Raw genomic sequence first — 22,985 nt, 5'->3', positions numbered from 1 at the left:
CACAGACAGTTTTGATTTCTCTGATGTATTGCTTATTGGTTTCAGTGTCTATCTCATGGAAATGAAATATTTATTTTCCCATTCTCCATTTAATTTTTGGTGTTTAAAAATTTTGTTTATGTGAGAATGGAAAAGACACTGTTCCTTTTATTTTTTTATGCAAATTTGACTGCATTTGAGAGAGATTATCACTGGATTTCACAGAGGAATAAAAATCTTCATTATCAGACTGTGAAATGTCCCCAAGTCAAATTTTCCTATGATCTCATTAAATGCAACTTTTTAAAGTTCTAAACTCTAATTTAACTAGCCAAAGGCAATGTACTCATGTAAGTACAAAAGTTTAAGATATTCAGAAGAAGAGTAATGAAAAATACTAAAAGACCAAGTAATTCATCCAATGCAACAAATAATAAATGCAGAAACTATTACTGACAAAAATGTAATGATAAGCATAAATCCCAGGGAAAATGTGCAGTGACTGTTTAAGATACATTCTTTAAAGATGTGATTTATTTATTTATTTATTTATAGCAAGAGAGGGGAGGAGCAGAGGGAGACAATCTCAAGCCAACCATGGAGTCCAATGCGGAGCTCAATCTCATGACCCTGAGATCATGACTTGAACTGAAACCAAGAGTCAGATACTTAACACACTGGATACCCAGGTGTCCTTGAGATTCATCTTAGTGGCCTGTATGTTAGCAGGGACAGTAAGAAAGGGCCCCGCTAAAAGGAAACAACATCTAAGACTTGAGGCAAGCAAGCTTGAGACATGCAGAAGAGACACCTAGAAACAGAAGGAAGAAGCAAGACTTCACCAGAATGGAGACAAGGCCAAGAGCTGGAACTAATGTTTTCCCTGCTTCTTTGGAGGGGGAAAATGAAGTTTGAGAGCCTAAAGTTGCATCTTTGGAGATGTTTATATAGATTTTACCTAGGGGAAATCTATGGTTCCTTTTTTCTTTTTTTAAGCTTTTATTTATTTATTTAACAGAGAGAGAGAGAGTTCACAAATAGGCAGAGAGGTAGGCAGAGAGAGAGGAAGTGGGCTCCCTGCTGAGCAGGGACTCCGATGTGGGACTCCATCCCAGGACCCTGGGATCATGACCTGAGCTGAAGACAGAGGCCTTAACCCACTGAGCCACCCAGGCACCCTCTATGGTTCCTTTTGTAGTATATGGATTCACTCTTTTTCAGCAGTCCCTAGGAAGTAGCCACGACATCTTGGTATAGGAAGATCCATTGTTGGGGTAGAACTTACTGAGAATTTGAACCGAAACATTTTGGCAGTGGGCAGAACCAGGGGTAGCAGATTCACAAATGTAATTCTCACAATTAGAAGGTACAAGAAAAATGCAATTTCTTTATTGTATCCATAATTAATTGGCCTTCCTCCAAAATCTCTATTTACTAATTAGCAAGTAAAAATGTAAATGTCCTCTGTGGTTTAAAGCTTAATCAGATATAGTAATTTAAGTAGCTCAGTTGGGTAGTCTCCCGCTCTCCCTGCTTTGTGCCCTAAAGTGCACAGGCAAGGGCTTGCTTAATGCGGTCTTGTGGAGATGGAGATGATTCAGGGTCTCCATAACAGATGTTCCTTGTTGAACTGATGTTGCTTGTCTGCTCTCATACACAGCTGAAGTTTGTGACAGTGTAACTGGTCACTTGGGTTGGGCTCCTGAAGCCTTGGAGATGAAGCTGGCTTAGCATCACCTAGGCCCTTGCTAGAGGTAGTGTGATCTCTCAGGTCTGGTGGGAAATGGCGTTTGGCCTTGAATTTGGCGGTCTGTTCTAGAGTTCTCTCTAGAGTCCTTTGTGATGAGTCTGCTGGAAGCACTTCCCATTCCCACACCCTAGACCCTCACCCCAGAACTAGTTACATCTCCATGAGATCTGAGAACAAGCCATCTCTTACTTACCTGATTCCTAATAGGGAGTGGGGACAATAGATTGTTTCTGACCTAAGTTTGCCCTTGATGATATGACACTATTCTTCCTCTCTGAGACACACCTACAGAAGGGATCTGAGGGCCCATATCAGGTCACATTACTTTCTCACTTTTCCCTCGGTTTCTTCTTTCCACCATCACTGGGTCTCAAAGGGAAATAGTTTCCCTTTACTTTCCTTCGATCTTGTTTTCCCTCTCAAGTCTAAGCAAGCCTTATTTTATTGGAGGACAAGGTTATTCTCTTCATACTTTAGAAAGATAATAGGACTGACTCCTCTTGGCTTGGTGACTGATTTGTCTAAGAAGGTCAGGATTCAATTATTTAGAAAATCATCTCAAGACAGGAGCTGGGTCTTTCTGCCTTATCCTAGTCTAAGCATCAGGATTTATGCTGTTTCTTTGCCTTTTTAATCACTAGCCACACCGTGTCCCCCACCCAACAACAGAAAACCAAATGCTTTAGGAAATGTACTTAAAATGAGTAGAATATATACTAATTTTTAAAATATTGCATTCATTACACAGTCCTGCACTCCTTGTCTCAAGTCCCATATACAGTTATTTCCGTAAATTTATTTCGGTCTGAGTGTCCCTCAGGTCATAAAACAACAGCACTGGGGTACTACCAAGGTTGAGCTAGTCATTCTTAGAGACAGATAATCATTTCAGGTCAAAAGTATGTTCCTTGGGGGGCGCCTGGGTGGCTCAGTGGGTTAAACCTCTGCCTTCAGCTCAGGTCATGATCTCAGGGTCCTGAGATTGAGCCCTGCATCAGGCTCTCTGCTTGGCAGGGAGCCTGCTTCCCCCTCTCTCTCTCTCTGCCTGCCTCTATGCCTACTTGTGATGTCTCTCTCTCTCTCTCTCTCTGTCAAATAAATAACTAAAATTAAAAAAAAAAGCGCATGTCTCTTGGGAAAAATCCTGTGACTCAACATCCTCTACTAAAAATAAATAAATAAATAAAACAAAACAGCGGTGTATATACATAGACATATATATATATATATATATATACCATAGATTTAAATTTTTAGTCACTTACTTTAAAAAGTTTTTTTTTTGGTTGTTCTTTATTTGATTGATGAAAAAAGAACATGGATACATTACATTTACAGCTTTGAGAATTGTAAGTAAGGAATAATCAATTTAAAAGCAATTTTATGATGCATGAGTGTAATATATTAATTCTGTTAAAACGTTGTAAATTTTTTCCCCTTAATATTGGTTAAATGACCTTTACACTTGTCCTGGTATCTTTCAGGAATTTAATGCTTGCTCATCATTGAATTCTTAAGAATCATAGCACACTGAGTAATATGGAGAATAATTTTTTTTTTTTTGAGCAAAAAAGAAGTTTGGTTCATCCTTCTGAATGTAACTCAGAACCTGATCTGAATTTCCTGACTTTAAAGCAAACTTTCTGAAATGAAATCAATCATATTTGTGTGAGCAGTCTATGATTTTAGATATTTGAGAAGTAAACATGACTGCTGCTGAAATGCTGAAAGTTATACTCCTTAACATTGGCCTTCCTTTTTTTTCTCTCTCTTAAGATTGTATTTATGTATTTGTCAGAGAGAAAAAGAGAGCACAAGCAGGGAGAGTGGCAGGCAGAGGGAGAGGGAGAGGGAGAAGTAGACTCCCTGCTGAACAAGGAGCCAGAAGGGGGACCTGATCCCAGGGTACTGGGATCATGACCTGAGCCAAAGGCAGATGCTTAAAGCCAACCAGGCATCCCTAACATTGGCCTTCTGATTTAAAGTTTTTTTTTTTTTTTTTTTTTAATTTCCAGTTGTAGGTAACAATGCAATTCTTTGCCTACATTTTTCATATTATGGGTTACACATACCTATATTTCTAATCTGAAAATAAACAAAACTTTATTTAAAATGGAGTCGGAAGCCCTGAAGGGGGCGCTCCCATGCACATACCGCTCATTGCAGTCTGTATGACCAGCAGAAGGAAGGAAGGTAAGGATTATTTCGGTAAGAGAAAACATTGATCACATAGGAATTTTGACTGCTGCTATTAAGAAAAGGAAGGAAGGTCCCTCCCTGCCCTAGCAACAAAGCACTAGCCACTGCTGGCAGCCAGTGAGAAACTGCCACGACCTCAAACATGTGTTCCACTAAACTTTTCTTCATAACAACACATCCCAATGTCCTCCTAAAACCTAGTGAAAGCCGCCCCTCCTTTTGTTTCTTCAGACTTGCCTATGGTCTGCCATAGCTCGCTTGGCTCACATTGCCATCGTTCTGCTGTTCCCGAGTAAACTCGTTTTTTAACTTAAATAAGATTGCTCTTTGCTCTGTTTCACATTAACACTAATATAATGTTTTCCATCCTTTGACGTCAAATACACCATTCTGTGAAAAGTTGCCTCTTCATTATGAAACTTCCAAGAAGTTTTTTGGATTTGAGAACCCACGTCTGGTGGGATTGACCCTGAAGGCCAGCAATCTGCTGAAAAATGGAACATCCTTAGAATCCCTTCTGCTTGAGTTGGAGAGGATGCGAATGATCATTTATGCTTTCTCATATAAAGACCACACTCCGTCTCCCTGGGGAAGATGAATGCAAATGAAAGACTTCTATCTTCATTCAGACATCTGTTAACACCATCTTCTGCAATCAGGGATATTTTACCTTTCTGATTCTACTTGCTTTAAATCTAACTTAAAAGGTCCCTTTTAGGGACGCCTGGGTGGCTCAGTTGGTTGGACGACTGCCTTTGGCTCAGGTCATGATCCCGGAGTTCCGGGATCTGAGTCCCACATCGGGCTCCCAGCTCCACGGGGAGTCTGCTTCTCCCTCTGACTTTCTCCTCGCTCATGTTCTCTCGCACTGTCTCTCTCTCAAATAAATAAATAAAATCTTAAAAAAAAAAAGTCCCTTTTATTATATTTATCTCTTTTGACTAAAATCTTAGCTTCTTTGACATTGCTTGCATTCCATTATTTTTTAAATATATCATTGAGTGTACATCTTTTATCATGTAAAAAAATTGAGTTTATCAGACAGCTTCCTTTGCAACAAACTGGTTTCACTGGATACATTCCTTTTTTCTTTCTCCAGAACCTACTCACTATTCAACAATTAGAATTTTACTCTTGGGTTGACATTATGATTCTTCTGTGTAAACACAAAGAGCAGGCTAAAATGGTTTGCCTGATTTCCACAAAGCTTGCTTATTATGTGTCTGAGAACACCTAAAAAAAATTTCTTCTTCTTCCTCTTTTTCTTCCTCTTCCTCCTCCTCTCCTCATCCCACCCCCTCCTTCTTCTTCATCATCATTATTGTCATGATGCAATTATTAGGAGAAATTAAGTAGAAATATACAAGAATCCATGGTTAGTGTTCTGGCTCCTAGATTTCAGATAATTTTAGAAGTATTTTCCCAGTAATGGTTAGAAATAAGCTAGCCTTATGAAAACCAACTTTTCAAAATACTCCTTTTGAAATTGATGTAAAAAATTAAAAAATATCTTATATACTCAGAGTTTTAAAATTGTGATTAATCTCCGGTGGTAGCAATATGGGAGATTTTCACATTCTTTCTGCCTCTCTGTGTTTTCTAATTTCCCCCCCACCAAAACAAACAAATGAAAAATGATTATATTTTAAAAAATCGAGTAGTCTCAAGTCTACAAAAAACCAATGCCTTCATTTCACATAATTGATGTAACGCTGGTGTTTATCCTAATCTAACAGTCATGCTTTTAGTCTTGCTATCCTTTTTTTTAAAAATTTTTTATTTTTTATAAACATATATTTTTATCCCCAGGGTACAGGTCTGTGAATCACCAGGTTTACACACTTCACTGCACTCACCAAAGCACATACCCTCCCCAATGTCCATAATCCCACCCCCTTCTCCCAAACCCCCTCCCCCCAGCAACCCTCAGTTTGTTTTGTGAGATTAAGAGTCACTTATGGTTTGTCTCCCTCCCAATCCCATCTTGTTTCATTGATTCTTCTCCTACCCACTTAAGCCCCCATGTTGCATCACCACTTCCTCATATCAGGGAGATCATATGATAGTTGTCTTTTTCTGCTTGACTTATTTCGCTAAGCATGATACCCTCTAGTTCCATCCATGTTGTCGCAAATGGCAAGATTTCATTTCTTTTGATGGCTGCATAGTACTCCATTGTATATATATACCACATCTTCTTGACCCATTCATCTGTTGATGGACATCTAGGTTCTTTCGATAGTTTGGCTATTGTGGACATTGCTGCTATAAACATTCGGGTGCACGTGCCCCTTTGGATCACTACGTTTGTATCTTTAGGGTAAATACCCAATAGTGCAATTGCTGGGTCATAGGGCAGTTCTATTTTCAACATTTTGAGGAACGTCCATGCTGTTTTCCAGAGTGGCTGCACCAGCTTGCATTCCCACCAACAGTGTAGGAGGGTTCCCCTTTCTCCGCATCCTCGCCAGCATCTCTCATTTCCTGACTTGTTGATTTTAGCCATTCTGACTGGGGTGCGGTGATATCTCATTGTGGTTTTGATTTGTATTTCCCTGATGCCGAGTGATATGGAGCACTTTTTCATGTGTCTGTTGGCCATCTGGATGTCTTCTTTGCAGAAATGTCTGTTCATGTCCTCTGCCCATTTCTTGATTGGATTATTTGTTCTTTGGGTGTTGAGTTTGCTAAGTTCTTTATAGATTCTGGACACTAGTCCTTTATCTGATATGTCGTTTGCAAATATCTTCTCCCATTCTGTCAGTTGTCTTTTGATTTTGTTAACTGTTTCCTTTGCTGTGCAAAAGCATTTGATCTTGATGAAATCCCAATAGTTCATTTTTGCCCTTGCTTCCCTTGCCTTTGGTGTTGTTCCTAGGAAGATGTTGCTGCGGCTGAGGTCGAAGAGGTTGCTGCCCGTGTTCTCCTCAAGGATTTTGATGGATTCCTTTAGCACATTGAGGTCCTTCATCCATTTTGAGTATATTTTTGTGTGTGGTGTAAGGAAATGGTCCAATTTCATTTTTCTGCATGTGGCCGTCCAGTATTCCCAGCACCATTTATTGAAGAGGCTGTCTTTTTTCCATTGAAAATTCTTTCCTGCTTTGTCGAAGATTAGTTGACTGTAGAGTTGAGGGTCTATTTCTGGGCTCTCTATTCTGTTCCATTGATCTATGTGTCTGTTTTTGTGCCAGTACCATGCTGTCTTGATGATGGCAGCTTTGTAATAGAGCTTGAAGTCTGGAATTGTGATGCCACCAACGTTGGCTTTCTTTTTCAATATCCCTTTGGCTATTCGAGGTCTTTTCTGGTTCCATATAAATTTTAGAATTATTTGTTCCATTTCTTTGAAAAAGATGGATGGTACTTTGATAGGAATTGCATTAAATGTGTAGATTGCTTTAGGTAGCATAGACATTTTCACAATATTTATTCTTCCAATCCAGGAGCAGGAACATTTTCCATTTCTTTATGTCTTCCTCAATTTCTTTCATGAGTACTTTATAGTTTTCTGAGTATAGATTCTGTGCGTCTTTGGTTAGGTTTATTCCTAGGTATCTTATGGTTTTGGGTGCAATTGTAAATGGGATTGACTCCTTAATTTCTCTTTCTTCTGTCTTGCTGTTGGTGTAGAGAAATGCAACTGATTTCTGTGCATTGATTTTATATCCTGACACTTTACTGAATTCCTGTATAAGTTCTAGCAGTTTTGGAGTGGAGTCTTTTGGGTTTTCCACATATAGTATCATATCATCTGCGAAGAGTGATAATTTGACTTATTCTTTGCTGATTTGGATGCCTTTAATTTCCTTTTGTTGTCTGATTGCTGAGGCTAGGACCTCTAGTACTATGTTGAATAGCAGTGGTGATAATGGACATCCTTGCCGTGACCCTGACCTTAGCGGAAAAGCTTTCAGTTTTTCTCCATTGAGAATGCTATTTGCGGTGGGTTTTTCATAGATGGCTTTGATGATATTGAGGTATGTGCCCTCTATCCCTACACTTTGCAGAGTTTTGATCAGGAAGGGATGCTGTACTTTGTCAAATGCTTTTACAGCATCTATTGAGAGTATCATATGGTTCTTGTTCTTTCTTTTATTGATGTGTTGTATCACATTAACTGATTTGCGGATGTTGAACCAACCTTGCAGCCCTGGAATAAATCGCACTTGGTCGTGGTGAATAATCTTTTTAATGTGCTGTTGAATCCTATTAGCTAGTATTTTGTTGAGTATTTTCACATCTGTGTTCATCAAGGATAATGGTCTATAGCTCTCTTTTTTGATGGGATCCTTGTCTGGATTTGGGATCAAGGTGATGCTGGCCTCAAAAATGAGTTTGGAAATTTTCCTTCCATTTCTATTTTTTAGAACAGTTTCAGGAGAAAAGGAATTAGTTCTTCTTTAAATGTTTGGTAGATTTCCCCCAGGAAGCCGTCTGGCCCTGGGCTTTTGTTTGTTTGGAAATTTTTAATGACTTTTTCAATCTCCTTACTGGTTATGGGTCTGTTCAGGCTTTCTATTTCTTCCTGGTTCAATGTGGTGGTTTATATGTTTCTAGGAATACATCCATTTCTTCCAGATTGTCAAATTTGTTGGCGTAGAGTTGCTCATAGTATGTTCTTATAATAGTTTGTATTTCTTTGGTGTTAGTTGTGATCTCTCCTCTTTCATTCATGATTTTATTTATTTGGGTCCTTTCTCTTTTCTTTTTGATAAGTCGGGCCAGGGGTTTATCAATTTTATTAATTCTTTCAAAGAACCAGCTCCTAGTTTCGTTGATTTGTTCTATTATTTTTTGTTTGTTTGTTTGTTTCTATTTTATTGATTTCTGCTCTGATCTTTATGATTTCTCTTCTCCTGCTTGGCTTAGGGTTTCTTTCTTGTTCTTTCTCCAGCTCCTTTAGGTGTAGGGTTAGGTTGTGTACCTGAGACCTTTCTTGTTTCTTGAGAAAGGCTTGTACCGCTATATATTTTCCTCTCAGGACTGCCTTTGTTGTGTCCCACAGATTTTTGAACTGTTGTATTTTCATTATCATTTGTTTCCATGATTTTTTTCAATTCTTCTTTAATTTCCTGGCTGACCCATTCATTCTTTAGAAGGATGCTATTTAGTCTCCATGTATTTGGGTTCTTTTCAAAATTCCTTTTGTGGTTGAGTTCTAGCTTTAGAGCATTGTGGTCTGAAAATATGCAGGGAATGATCCCAATCTTTTGTTACCGGTTGAGTCCTGATTTAGGACTGAGGATGTGATCTATTCTGGAGAATGTTCCATGTGCACTAGAGAAGAATGCATATTCTGTTGCTTTGGGATGAAATGTTCTGAATATATCTGTGATGTCCATCTGGTCCAGTGTGTCGTTTAAGGCCTTTATTTCCTTGCTGATCTTTTGCTTGGATGACATGTCCATTTCAGTGAGGGGAGTGTTAAAGTCCCCTACTATTATTGTATTATTGTTGATGTGTTTCTTTGATTTTGTTATTAATTGGTTTATATAGTTGGTTGCTCCCACGTTGGGGGCATAGATATTTAAAATTGTTAAATCTTCTTGTTGGACAGACCCTTTGAGTATGATATAGTGTCCTTCCTCATCTCTTATTATAGTCTTTGGCTTAAAATCTAATTGATCTGATATAAGGATTGCCACTCCTGCTTTCTTCTGATGTCCATTAGCATGGTAAATTCTTTTCCACTGCCTCACTTTAAATCTAGAGGTGTCTTCGGGCTTAAAATGAGTTTCTTGGAGGCATCATATGGGTTTTGTTTTTTTATCCATTCTGATACCCTGTGTCTTTTGACAGGGGCATTTAGCCCATTCACATTCAGGGTAACTATTGAGAGATATGAATTTAGTGCCATTGTATTGCCTGTAAGGTGACTGTTACTGTATATGGTCTCTGTTCCTTTCTGATCTACCACTTGTAGGCTCTCTCTTTGCTTAGAGGACCCCTTTCAAGATTTCCTGTAGAGCTGGTTTGGTGTTTGCAAATTCTTTCAGTTTTTGTTTGTCCTGGAAGCTTTTAATCTCTCCTTCTATTTTCAATGATAGCCTAGCTGGATATAGTATTCTTGGCTGCATGTTTTTCTCATTTAGTGCTCTGAAAATATCATGCCAGCTCTTTCTGGCCTGCCAGGTCTCTGTGGATAAATCAGCTGCCAATCTAATATTTTTACCATTGTATGTTACAGACTTCTTTTCCTGGGCTGCTTTCAGGATTTTCTCTTTGTCACTGAGACTTGTAAATTTTACTATTAGGTGACAGGTTGTGGGCCTATTCTTATTGATTTTGAGGGGCGTTCTCTGAACCTCCTGAATTTTGATGCTCGTTCCCTTTGCCATATATGGGAAATTCTCCCCAATAATTCTCTCCAGTATACCTTCTGCTCCCCTCTCACTTTCTTCTTCTTCTGGAATCCCAATTATTCTAATGTTGTTTCGTCTTATGGTGTCACTTATCTCTCGAATTCTTCCCTCATGGTCCAGTAGCTGTTTGTCCCTCTTTTGCTCAGCTTCTTTATTCTCTGTCATTTGGTCTTCCATATCACTAATTCTTTCTTCTGCTTCATTTATCCTAGCAGTGAGAGCCTCCATTTTTGATTGAACCTCATTAATAGCTTTTTTGATTTCAACTTGGTTAGATTTTAGTTCTTTTATTTCTCCAGAAAGGGCTTTTATATCTCTCGAGAGGGTTTCTCTAATATCTTCCATGCCTTTTTCGAGCCCGGCTAGAACCTTGAGAATTGTCATTCTGAACTCTAGATCTGACATATTACCAATGTCTGTATTGATTAGGTCCCTAGCCTTCGGTACTGCCTCTTGTTCTTTTTTTTGTGTTGAATTTTTCCATCTTGTCATTTTGTCCAGATAAGAGTATATGAAGGAGCAAGTAAAACACTAAAAGGGTGGCAACAACCCCAGGAAAATATGCTTTAAGCAAATTAGAGGAGATCCCAAATTGTGAGGGGGGAGAAAGGGGATAAAAAGATGTTCAAAAAGGAAGAAAGAAAAAAAAAAGAAAAAAGAAAAAGAGGAAGAAATTAAAAGAATTAAAAAAAGAAAACACATAACAAAAGTATAAAAAAGAAAATATATATATATATATATTAGATAAACTAGTTAAAAAACGTTAAAAAATAAAAATGTAAAAGTTAAAAAAAAATTTTACCCGAAGGCGAGAAAAAAAAAAAAAATGAAAAAGAAAAAAATTAAATTAACTGCAAGACTAAAAGAAATCACAGGGAAAAATCCATGAGTTCCGTGCTTGGCTTTCTCCTCCTCTGGAATTCTGCTGCTCTCCTTGGTTTTGAGACTGCACTCCTTGGTAGGTGAACTTGGTCTCGGCTGGATTTCTTGTTGATCTTCTGGGGGAGGGGCCTGGTGTAGTGATTCTCAAGTGTCTTTGCTCCAGGCGGAATTACACCGCCCTTACCATGGGCCAGGGTGAGTAATCCACTCGGGTTTGCTTTCAGGAGCTTTTGTTCCCTGAGCGCTTTCCGTAGAGTTCTGGAGGACGGGAATACAAATGGTAGCCTCCTGGTCTCCGGCCCAGAGGAAACGAGAGCCCAGGGCCCCACTCCTCAGTGCGCCCTCAGAGAACAGCGCCCAGTTACTCCCGTCTGCCTGACCTCCGGCCGCACTGCGAGCTCACCGAGCCTGCGACCGGTTCAAGGTAACACAGAGCTGTGAGCTTACTGTCGGCTCTGTCTCTGTAGCCGGCTTTCCTGTTCCAATACCCGCAAGCTCTGCGACACTCAGACACTCCCGATCCTTCTGTGACCCTGCGGGACCTGAGGCCATGCTGACCCCGCGTGGGCTTCGCCCCGGTTTAGCCTCTGGAGCGATGACCCTTAGCGGAACACACTTTTAAAAGTCCTGATTTTGTGCGGCGTTGCTCCGCCGATTGCCGGGAGCCGGCCCCTCCCCCTGGGGTCTATCTTCCCGTCGCTTTGGATTCACTTCTCCGCCGGTCCTACCTTTCAGAAAGTGGTTGTTTTTCTGTGTCCAGAATTGCTGTTCTTCTTCTCTTCGATCTACCGATGGATTTTCAGGTGTTTGCAATCTTTAGATAAGCTATCTAGCTGATCTCCGGCTAGCTGAAGTAGTCTCAGCCTCCTACTTCTCCGCCATCTTGACTCCTCCTAGTCTTGCTATCTTTTATTGTGGTTTCTTATTCCATCAATTCAGATACCTCATGAATTTCTCTTCTTTGAGAGGTTATACTCAAAGAATGCAAAAAAGAGTCTATGGACATGTTTATCCATTTGGTTGTTGGCTTTTGACCCTTTTGATGAAATTAAACAGAATCCAATTCAAATTGGTTATTTTCCCAAAGTCTTGCAAGAGTTCTTCCTTAAACAGATTTCCTCTGATATCCAATATGCCATCAAATCATGTAGAGTCTAGTTTTAGGTAGCACTGCTGTGCAATTTGTAACTGCTCCGAATTGGATATCCTAACTCATATTCTCAGGGTTGTGTAGGCATCTGATACCTTCTAAATTGCTAGAAATGGACCAGAAAGGAGAGTCTGACAGTTTTTATTATTCTGTTTTCCTTCTACCTTTATGACTGAGAGACTGTCATCTTCCCTGTGGGACTAGCAGGAGAGACCTTTTGGAATTAAAAGCATGTTCCAGGATTTCCTTTATGTGTAGTCTTGCTCAGTGTCAGAGCTGGATATTTGAAGAAGATGATGGGGCTCCATGGTCTTAGTAGAAAGTAGTATATTCTGGCAGGTGGAGGGGTTAGTAAATAAATGACAGAGACCTGCCAATCATGAAGGCTCTGCCCAGGAGTCCAAGATTATGATACTGCTCGATTGTGGTTAGATTAGGCTCAGAAGAGTATCTTAGGAATTGAGCACATCCCATTACAGAGAATCAACAATGCAGCACAGATTTGTGCTGGAGTACCCCAGCAACAATGTAACGGTTTCTTAATATCTACTTTGGTGCAGGCACCTTGATCAGTCTTGATCCATGTTATGTATCATTAAGAGATAAGTATTGTTGTTACCATTTTTTATAGATTAGGAGACCAAAGCTCCAAGACTCTGCTTGATCAAAATCATATACCTACAGGGTAGAAGCAAGATGAAAACCCTGGTTTTTGTGACTTTGGTAGTCCTGCTCAGAGGCCCATGGGGCATTATTACTCACAGCACCCTGGCCAGTGAAAGGAATCAGGGCACAGTGTACAAGAAAATGCTGAAAAAACTGTTGAGGGGCCTATTGGGGAAGAGTGGAGGGAAAGGAAGGTTGTGGAAGGAATGGAGGCTGTTATCAAATATTTTAAGGGCTATAATGTAGAAGGGAGGTTAGATTCTCTCTCTCTCTCTCTCTCTCTCTTTTTTCTTAATGACTCCAAAGGAAATAAAAGGATTTTTGGTGGGAGTTACTGAGCCATAGATCAAAGAAGGATCTTACTAACTCTAAGGGGTATACAGAATAGGGTTGCTTTTGGAAGAAATGAGATCTCTGTCTGTAGCTGTGTTGCATAATTGGCAGAGGTAGAGTAGAAATGTGCATTAGATGTGTGGTGGGCTCGCTTTAAAAATTTTTTTCAACAGTGAAATATGTGTATAAACACACTTTGTAGACTAGAGAACATTGATCTGGAAGCTCATGCATTTTAATAGGCTTTGTACTTAGAGTTGTTTTTGTAGTAACAATGAGAGTAATCCATAAGCCCTGTCTTCTTTGGTTTCCTCAGTGTTTATACCATGAACTAATGGGATGTTTGTCACAGGGGTTGGGGTCTGCGGTTGGAGATAATCAAAACGATTCCTCCTCAAATAAGTCTGTTACTTTGGTTTCATTTATAACATGCTCAATTCCAGTATTTTTTTTAGCTGCTAAATGGACAGGGTGGACAAAAACCGTGTTTACACCAAGAAACCCACTTGGAAGTCAGGCTCTTCGTTATCCTTTCTAAGGTGGAAATAATCCATCACACTGGTGAAGGTGAAAAGAGTGTATTCAAGCCTTGATTCGGCAGTAGCAACTTTGGATATTCCCTTTTAGCAATCAACTGCCTTGGGGATGCTCCGTTTCAACATATCTCTAGTAAGGAGTTCCTAATTTTGGTGCCATTCTGTTTTTAATTCACAACATATAAATTCAGAAGTTGTGTGAATTGCTTACTAGGCAGTGTAATGATCTGTGGGGAGGAGCAGGGGCAGCACAGAAATCCTTCCAGATCTGGGCAGATAGGACTGTTGTCTATTTTATAGTCTCTTTTATTATCTTGTTCATGTTAACTTTTTATTTTTATCAAAGGATTTATTGTATACAATTTTAAAAGTCAAATGATAGCACGAGGTTTACTTTATCTTCTTATCATCTCCTTTTCCAGTCCCCAGGGATAACCATTTTCAACTGTTTCAGCTACTGATTCTGGTAATTACCTAAATATTTCTAACAGCTTGTTTATTTACACTACTGCTCCAACCCATGTTATATTTTAGATGTTACCTATTGGCTGTAGACGATGAAGATTTTGCTTTCTTATACCCTCTTCACCCACAGACACCTTTGTTCTTCCTGAAAACTTATAAAATAGCTTCATGGTTAAGTCCATCAACAGGGTCTTCATTATTTTGTCTTTGTAAATATTAACTATACTTTTGGTGCAAACTTTTATTTTTATGAATATATTACCCCTTTCTTTCTTTTTTTCTTTGGCTCATCTTTCTTCAAGTTTCTGGTTAAGACTTCCTATATCCTCCAATGGTTCTCTAAACTAACCTTCAATCCATGTCTTCCTTTCTGCTTAGCTATGCTCCTGGGACTCCGCTGTTATTCAAAGAGATCTTCTCTAGCATTACAGCGCCCGCTTCTTGGATTTTATGTCTTGATCTTTTGCATTTAATTCTTTGTTTTGATGGAGCACATCTTTGGAGAGTTTGGGTGTCTGAAAATGTGTTTATTCTAGTGTAATGTTTGATTGATACTGATTTGGGTTTGAAAAAGTTGTGCTCTCTATAGGGGAGAACTCAAATGGTAACAATCTATGGTCCCCAACAAAACTGTCTGATCTCATTTGCATTTAGGAAGAGAGTGGCCTGAGGGCAAATTCAGGGCCTACTGGCAGCAGCTTCTCTGGATATCAACAGAACAAAGTGAATTCATTTTTATTACTTAGAGATAATTGGCATTACATGAAAAGATGATGGTTTGTTGTTATCTTACTGGGTAGTAATGTTACATATCTACTGGCAGGTAATTTTCCATCTATTATTAGAAGGGAGTGGGTCACACCAGGCCATGGGATTGTGTGTGACCCAAGTAGAATATGTACTTGCACTTTGAGAAAAGAAATGCACAGATAGAAAGATTATGAGCTCTAAATCTGACACTCTTAACCTGAAGTCTTCTATAGATCATCTATGTGGTTCTTGAATTCCCCGAAATTGGGTGCAAATTTTATTTTGTGCTACTTACATAGTCTAAGCTTCAGGGGCCTATTAATAAGGTGGAGATAATATTAATACCTCCTCATACAGTGGTTGTGATTTTTAATATTTAAAGAGACCCACGACCCACCAAAATGTTGAGAACAGTTGAACTCTAATCCTGTCTTTCATCCATTTAATAGATGGAGAAACAGATTCCATAAAGGTTAGGTATTATGCTAGTGTAACAAGTAATCCCCCACAGCTGGGACACACCCTTGGTTTTCTGCCTCCTTAACTGGGAGTCTTCCCACATCAGCTTCAGGTAAGATTATATTCGAGCCTTATCTATCTACCTTCCTCACCTACTTTCCAAGGGAAGGTCGAGGTAAAGGTCTTTTTTATGAGATTCACAGTCAAATGTGGCTGAAAGAGGCCTCTGAAACCAGAAAACTGTCAAGGGAGCAACATTTATTTTTGTCATTACTCATTCTTCTGGCTCGGCCATGAGAGACATGGGAATATGGATAAATCAAGGTAGATACAAAATCTTGACTGTATTACTTGGCTCAAGTGTATGCTGGAGTCTCAAGATAATTACTACCATATTGGAAGAATAAACATTCTGCTAAGGCACTTTTGACAAAGGAGACTAGGGTCTTTGTTAAATTGGCTTCTTTTGGAGAATAAGTTCATATAATTCTATGGGACTCAGCTACTTAGTTGATAACCTGTGACCACAAAATATTAAATGTTGATTACTAATTACACGTTATCTCTTACATGTATATACTGTTTCATTGTTTACAAAGTGCTTTTACTTATTATTTTATTTAAGAACAATCTGGAATGCTACAGTATCATTCCCCACATTTACAATTGAGAAACTGAGGACAGGGGACTTGATGAGAAGTGCTTGAGGTCATGTTAGCTAATAGGGTTAGATTTGGAATAAGACTACTTGCCTTCTGGTTCAAAATCTGGTTCTTTTCCCATCCTACCATGTAGCCTCCTAATAACCATTAGTCATGCTACCTTTCGTACTCCAGTGATGGATATGTTTCAAAAGTAAGAGGGACATCGCAATGGGCATGCTGTCCTTGAGGGTTTGCAGCCACTCCCTGCGTGAAGGAAACATGCTCTGCTAGCCTGCCAGACGTGAACAGGCTGAGGACATGTGGACTCAGGGACTTGCCAGATACAGGATCCTAGGGAACTTGGATGAGCACGGTCATTCAGCAAGAGATCAACTTTACTCTTTCTATTTCAGGTAGGTGTTAATAGTAGATAAGGGTACAAAATTCTATACAAAGAACATGAGGCAATGCCTCCCACAAAGACTTATTAAGTTATTATGCTCCTCGAAGGACCTAATATAATGTAATTCATGTCTAGTTTTCTACCAACTATGTGGATCAATAATGGTTTTCTTTAAAATGATGGTGAGTTAGGATTTTCATCCCTTGGTTTAACCTGATAATTAAAAGCACATAAAAATGTACCATACATAAATAGTAGCTTTTCATTAACCTTATCTTTTTTTAATTTAGATTTTAATGAAAAGAAAATTTTAAAACCCTAAATTTTTTTTTCTTTCTTTTTTTTTTTTTTTAGAATTTAACTTCTTTTTTGAGGTATAATTGGCATACAACCTTAGTTTTGATCCTCTATTTTTTTTTTTTAGTTTTTATATAATTTTTTATTTTTTATAAACATATATTTTTATCCCCAGGGGTACAGGTCTGTGAATCACCAGGTTTACACACTTCACAGCACTCACCAAAGCACATACCCTCCCCAATGTCCATAATCCCACCCCCTTCTCCCAAACCCCCTCCCCCCAGCAACCCTCAGTTTGTTTTGTGAGATTAAGAGTCACTTATACCCTAAATTTTTTACTTTGTGAATAAATCTGCCATATGTCAGGTCATGAGTTGATGTTACTGATGAAGTGAACACTTCTGACTCTCTTGAGGTGGAGAGAAAACTTTTAAATCCTTCTTCTGTTCTTGATTTAACACAGGTGGGATATCATACGGCCATGTTCACGATTAGTGGTGTTTAAAAAAGAGTATGAATTAGGGGAGCCTGGGTGGCTCAATTGGTTAAGTGCTGGACTCTTGGTTTTGACTGGTGTCAAGATCTCACAGTTCTGGGATCAAGCCCTGGGATTGAGCCCTGCAACTGGCTTCTGCAGAGCCCTGAGTCAGCTCTAGATTCTCTCTCCCTCCCTCCTGTTCCGCACCCCCTTCCTCCCCCACCCTTTGCTCTCTTGTGTGCGCGCTCTCTCTCTCTCTCTTTCTCTCTCTTTCTAAAACAGATAAATAAAATCTAGGGGCACCTGGGTGGCTCAGTTTGTTGGACCTCTGCTTTTAGCTTAGGTCATGATCCCAGGGTCCTGGGATCAAGCCCCGTGTTGGACTCCCAGCTCAATGGGGAGTCTGCTTCTCCCTCTGTCCCTTCCCCCAATTGTGCCCTCTCTCTCCCTCTTTCTCTCTCAAATAAATAAATAAAAATCTTAAAAATGAATGAATGAATGAACGAACGAACGAATGAATAAATAAAATCTTAAAAAAAGCAAGAAGAGTATGAATTGTTGCAGCTGCAGTAGGAAGCCCAAAACAAATCCTGAACCTGATGATCAAGGACTACAGAACTCCAGACTGCTCTGGATGCACGACAGACATTGGTCTCACCAGACCCTAAACAGGACCTCGCTTTCTCATAAATAGAGAAATTCCTCTTTAGCAAGGAGCTTATAATCTTCTATGTAAAATAAAAGTTACCCTTCTTAGATCATATTCCTGCTGGAGTCCTGAAGAGTATATCTCCTTTCCTCTTGCATGACTGCCAATGTTTCCAACACTGTATATACTTACGTTGTTGAAGACACTGTTTCAGAGATGCATCAGGAGCCACATAAGAAGAACACTCAGCTCCAAGTCCAGCAATCTTGGCTCTAACTCCTTGATCACCTCGTTTTGCCCTGCCTCCATTTTTTCTCACTCCATTCTCTCTAAAATACTGACCGCTCAGACTTTCCTCTTTATTGTCTCCCCTTCAGCACAGTTTTCACCATTGCTTGTGTTTTCCTACGTGTTTTTAGGAATTTGAAGGAGGCCTCTTGGGGGGCATCTCTGCCTCCCTCTGGTCATTAGCTTTATGCTGCCTCTGCTCACAACCCACCTTTCTGGCCTCTTGGGCAGAGCTCAGACATAATGTGGGGGTCATTGAAGAGGCTGTGTATGAACCCTAGGAAATTACTAACCCAATTAAACAGACAATTTACAATTAACTTCCATTTGGCCACCTCTACATCTGTATTGGTACCTTCTAGGTGTTTCTGTCTATAAAGTCTTCAGTATTCTACTTGCTGGAGAGATGGCAGGTGGGCAGGCAGTGTATGTAAACAACCAAGCAACCGCTGGAAAATCTTGATGGATATGCTGTCCATTGCCTCTGCTATTTTCCTTTAACTCTGATTGTGGTCTTGAATTCTTTGAAGACTAAAGGGAAAAGCCTGCATTTGACAACTGAACTAACAGCAAGACTAGGGGAAAAATACTGCTGAAATCTGTCAGTGAGTGTTGCTAACATATGTTACCTTTATAGACAGGGAGAAAACTAAACCTGGCAAGTCCTTGGAAAGATGGGTGAGTTGGCTGACAGGTGTGACATCTCAGGACAACGAGTTAAAGGAACACTGAACAATGGGTTGTGTCCAGTGAGACTTGACTGGCCACAGAAGACAATTCTGCTCACTGAGCTATTTCTCTGGTGTCCATGATGCATATCAAATGCCAGGCGAGGCTTGTTTCCAATAACAAGGTTGGAGGTCAGTTAACACAGCATAGGGTTTTAGTTTTCCATAGCTCAATCAAGCCATCCAGGCACTTCCTGGGGGATTATCCCCGGGATGAGTTAGATAAAAGAGGAGCTGAAAGGGGTTTCTTCCTGAGGCAATGCTTCAAGTAGCACATGGCAGAAGCAGATACCTATCACTTGCATGAGGAAAAGTATAGCAGATATTTTTTTTAGCCAAACATGTTAGATAGACCAAGTTTGAAGATTGTAAGATAAACTCAGGTACAAGCTGGATGACACACAATCGTGGAACAAATGGTTTCAATCACAACCAATGTTGGGACACATGTTTTCAGAGTGGGTAAGGAACAGGTTCTGTGATGTTGAGCTGTTTATGCGTCCATTCTGCAGTGTGATTGACTATCAAGGTGTTTGTGTGTGTTGATACATTTTCTTGTGTTTGATGCCTATAGTAGACAGGGTCCTGTAAGCATAAGAAAAATAAAGTGTATATATTTATTTTGCTAAATATATTTTTATAGAAGGTGCTTAAAATCAGGAGTGTTAATTTAACATGGTGTGTATAGAAACCATAGATGATTTTTTTGTCTTTTGTCTCCAGAAATCGGTTATGCGAGAGCCTTAAAGTGTGAGTGTGTTCCTGCTTCAGATGATCACACTTTTGGGGGGAGTTGGTGAGCATTAGTAACAAAATTATATTTATCATGTAATTTTAAATTCCTTTGGTCAGGGTTTTCAAAGAAACTCAGAAAGTTCAATTTAAACATCTGTATTCTTTGTGGCCCTCTATGTCCAATTTATCACTTCTATCTCTATGCCTCTCTCTTCAGATATTTATTCATCAATAATTCCACAAGGATCTGAAGCAGATTAAAACAATGGTATGAATAATAAGATAATAATATAGAAATACAAAGTCAAAATTAAATAAATCCCTATTATAAATAAAGGGACAATAGGTCCTAGGGAATTATTTAAGGTGCATAACAGAATTCGGAATCGGGAACTGAGAGTGCTTGGATCTACACTTCCAATTCTTTAGTCAGACAAGAGCTCTGTGTACCATCAATGACCAATCGCATAGGATCTTTAGTGGTTGGAGGACAAGTCAATACATTTTGTATGTCCAGAAGGGACAGCAAGAATTAGATTGGTTTTGAAACTAAGTTTACATGACACCAAAATCAGCAATTAAAAAGATTTTAAAAATCAGTCTATTTTCTTTTAATTTTTTTCAACAATTTTCAGCAAGTTAGCTGCTTGATGAATTATCTTAATGGGATGTTTGTGTTTTTATGTAGATCCATTCTGTAATGTTTGCACACACCAAGGAAAAACATAGTCCACAGGCTATGCATTTCCTTTTTCTGGGCCATTCATCTCTTTGGCATGCTTGCATGATTGTTTGCAATCTGTCATCATTATGGGGAAGTCATCTATTAAGAACCATCTGCCGAAGAAAATTCCAGTCCCTAATACTACATCCCTGCTCGATCTGTCCATGTTCCTCCCCACTTTGGATTCTACACTCGGCACGGAGTCTACTTAAAAAAAAAAAAAAAAAAAAAAAGAAAAGAAATACTTCTGCACAGCAAAGGAAAACATCAACAAAATGAAAAATCAACCTATGGAGTGGGAGAAAATATTTGCAAACTATGTATGTGATAAGGGGTTAATATCTAAAATATACAAAATTTTATACTATCCAATAGCAAAATATTCCACAAATAAACCAATTAAAAAATGGGCAAAGTACCTATAAACACTTTACCATAGAAGACATACAAATAGCGAAGAGGTAGATAGAAAGATGCTTAATATGATAAGTCATCAAATGCAAATCAAAACCACATGAGATGACATCTTACACCTGTTAGGATGTCTATTACCAAAAAGCCAAGGCATAACAAGTGTTGGTGAGAATGTGGAGAAGAGGGAACCCTTGTACACTGTCCATGGGAACATAAACTGGTACGCTATTGTGGAAAACAGTACGCAGTTTCCTCAAGAAGTTAAAAATAGAACTACGTATGATCCAGCAATCCTACTTCCGATATTGAATCCAAAAGAAATAAAATCAGTATTTTGACAGATATATATACTTTCATGTTCATTGCAACATAGTTTATAATAATCAAGTTATGGAAACAACCTAAGTGTCAGTTGATGGATGAATGGATGAAGAAAATGGGGGATATGTATACAAGGAGTATTATTCAGCCTTAACAAAGAAGGAAATCCTGTCATTTGCAACAACATAGGTGAAACTGGAGGATGTTATGTTTAGGGAAATATGCCAGATGGAGAAAGACAAATACTGCATGGTATCATTTATATGTGGAATTCAAAAGAAATTTAAAAAGTTGAACTTATTGAAAGAATCGAAGGGTGATTGCCAGAGATTGGGGTGGTTGGGGAAAATGAGAGAGGTTGGTGAAGAGGTATAAACTTTCAGTTGTATAGTGAAGATCTGAAGATCTAGTAGTGTATAACTTGATGATAACAGTGGATTATAACTGTATTGGATAATTGAAATTTGCTAAGAGTAGAAACTAAGTCTTCTCATAAAGAAAAAAAAGAAGGAGAAAAAATATGGGAGGTGATGGAGATAGTGATTAACTCAGTGGAGGGAATCCTTCTACAATGCACACATATATCAGATCATCATGTTATACACTACTTTAAATATATTACATTTCTGTCAATTATATGTCAATAGAGCTTAAAAAAAGTAAAAATATTCATAGAATTTCTGGGAGGATTAAATATAAAATATTCACAAAGTGCTTAGAACTATATGCATGCAAATATTACTATAAAAGAAATCAGTAAATGAATATTTAGACTTCTATTTATTACTATCAGAAAGAAGGAAGGAAGGAAGGAAGGAAGAAAAGAAAAAAAGGAAAGGAAGGAAACCATGCCTTATAGCTAGTTTTTCCAGCGATGGAGCTGAGAAAAGTCTCAAAATGGATTCTGCTGTTAGCACTCAAACTCATGGCTAGTTATCTAGTTCTCCCCTCTTCTTTATGCCTATGGGGGCACTAGTTGGGGCTCCCTCAGGAATAGGCTAGCAGAGGAAAGCCACCAGCTCTGATCCTTCTCTGCTTGCTTAACTTTGCCTTACAATGAACAGAGGATTTTACCCTTTTTGTGAAGGGTATGAACTTGGATTGTAGTTTCTTGGTCAATCCAATGAGGAGTTAAAGTCAGATGATCTTTAAGTTATTACCATCTCTAGTTTATTTATTTATTACCGCCCTATCTTTAAAATGTTACTCCCGGGGTGCCTGGGTGGTTCAGTGGTTTAGGGCTTTGCCTTTGGCTTGGGTCATGATCTCAGGTTCCTGGGATTGATGCCTGCATGAGGCTCTCTCCTCGGTGGGGAGCCTGCTTCCCCTGCCACCCCCGCGCCCCCTGCCTGCCTGCCTCTCTGCCTACTTGTGATCTCTGTCAAATAAATAAATGAAATCTTTTAAAAAAATAAATAAAATGTTACTCCCATGCTTATTATACCCAGGAGCCTCATGGGCTCTTCGAAGGTTTAAACTATTTGCTCATTTTTGCCTCACCAGCACCGACAATAGCCTAGTATACAGAAAGTGCTCTATAAGTCTGAATTGCCGTGAGTCATTTGTTGCTATTCCTAAATCTGCAGACACTGCCATACTTCCTAATTTCTAAAGGTTATGAAGATGTTCAGCGCTCAGGAAATCAGGCTTTAGCCCAGCTGAAGCTACCTTCTCTTTTCAGTCAATGGTTTTGTTGAAAGCTCATTTTAATAAATGTACCAGAGAGGTGTTTTTGAATAGGCAAGAGTCATTTGGTTTTGTAAAATG

This window comes from Mustela lutreola, chromosome 1 (assembly GCF_030435805.1).
Source record: "Mustela lutreola isolate mMusLut2 chromosome 1, mMusLut2.pri, whole genome shotgun sequence".
Lineage (NCBI taxonomy): Eukaryota > Metazoa > Chordata > Mammalia > Carnivora > Mustelidae > Mustela > Mustela lutreola.
This window is presented reverse-complemented; position numbering follows the sequence as displayed.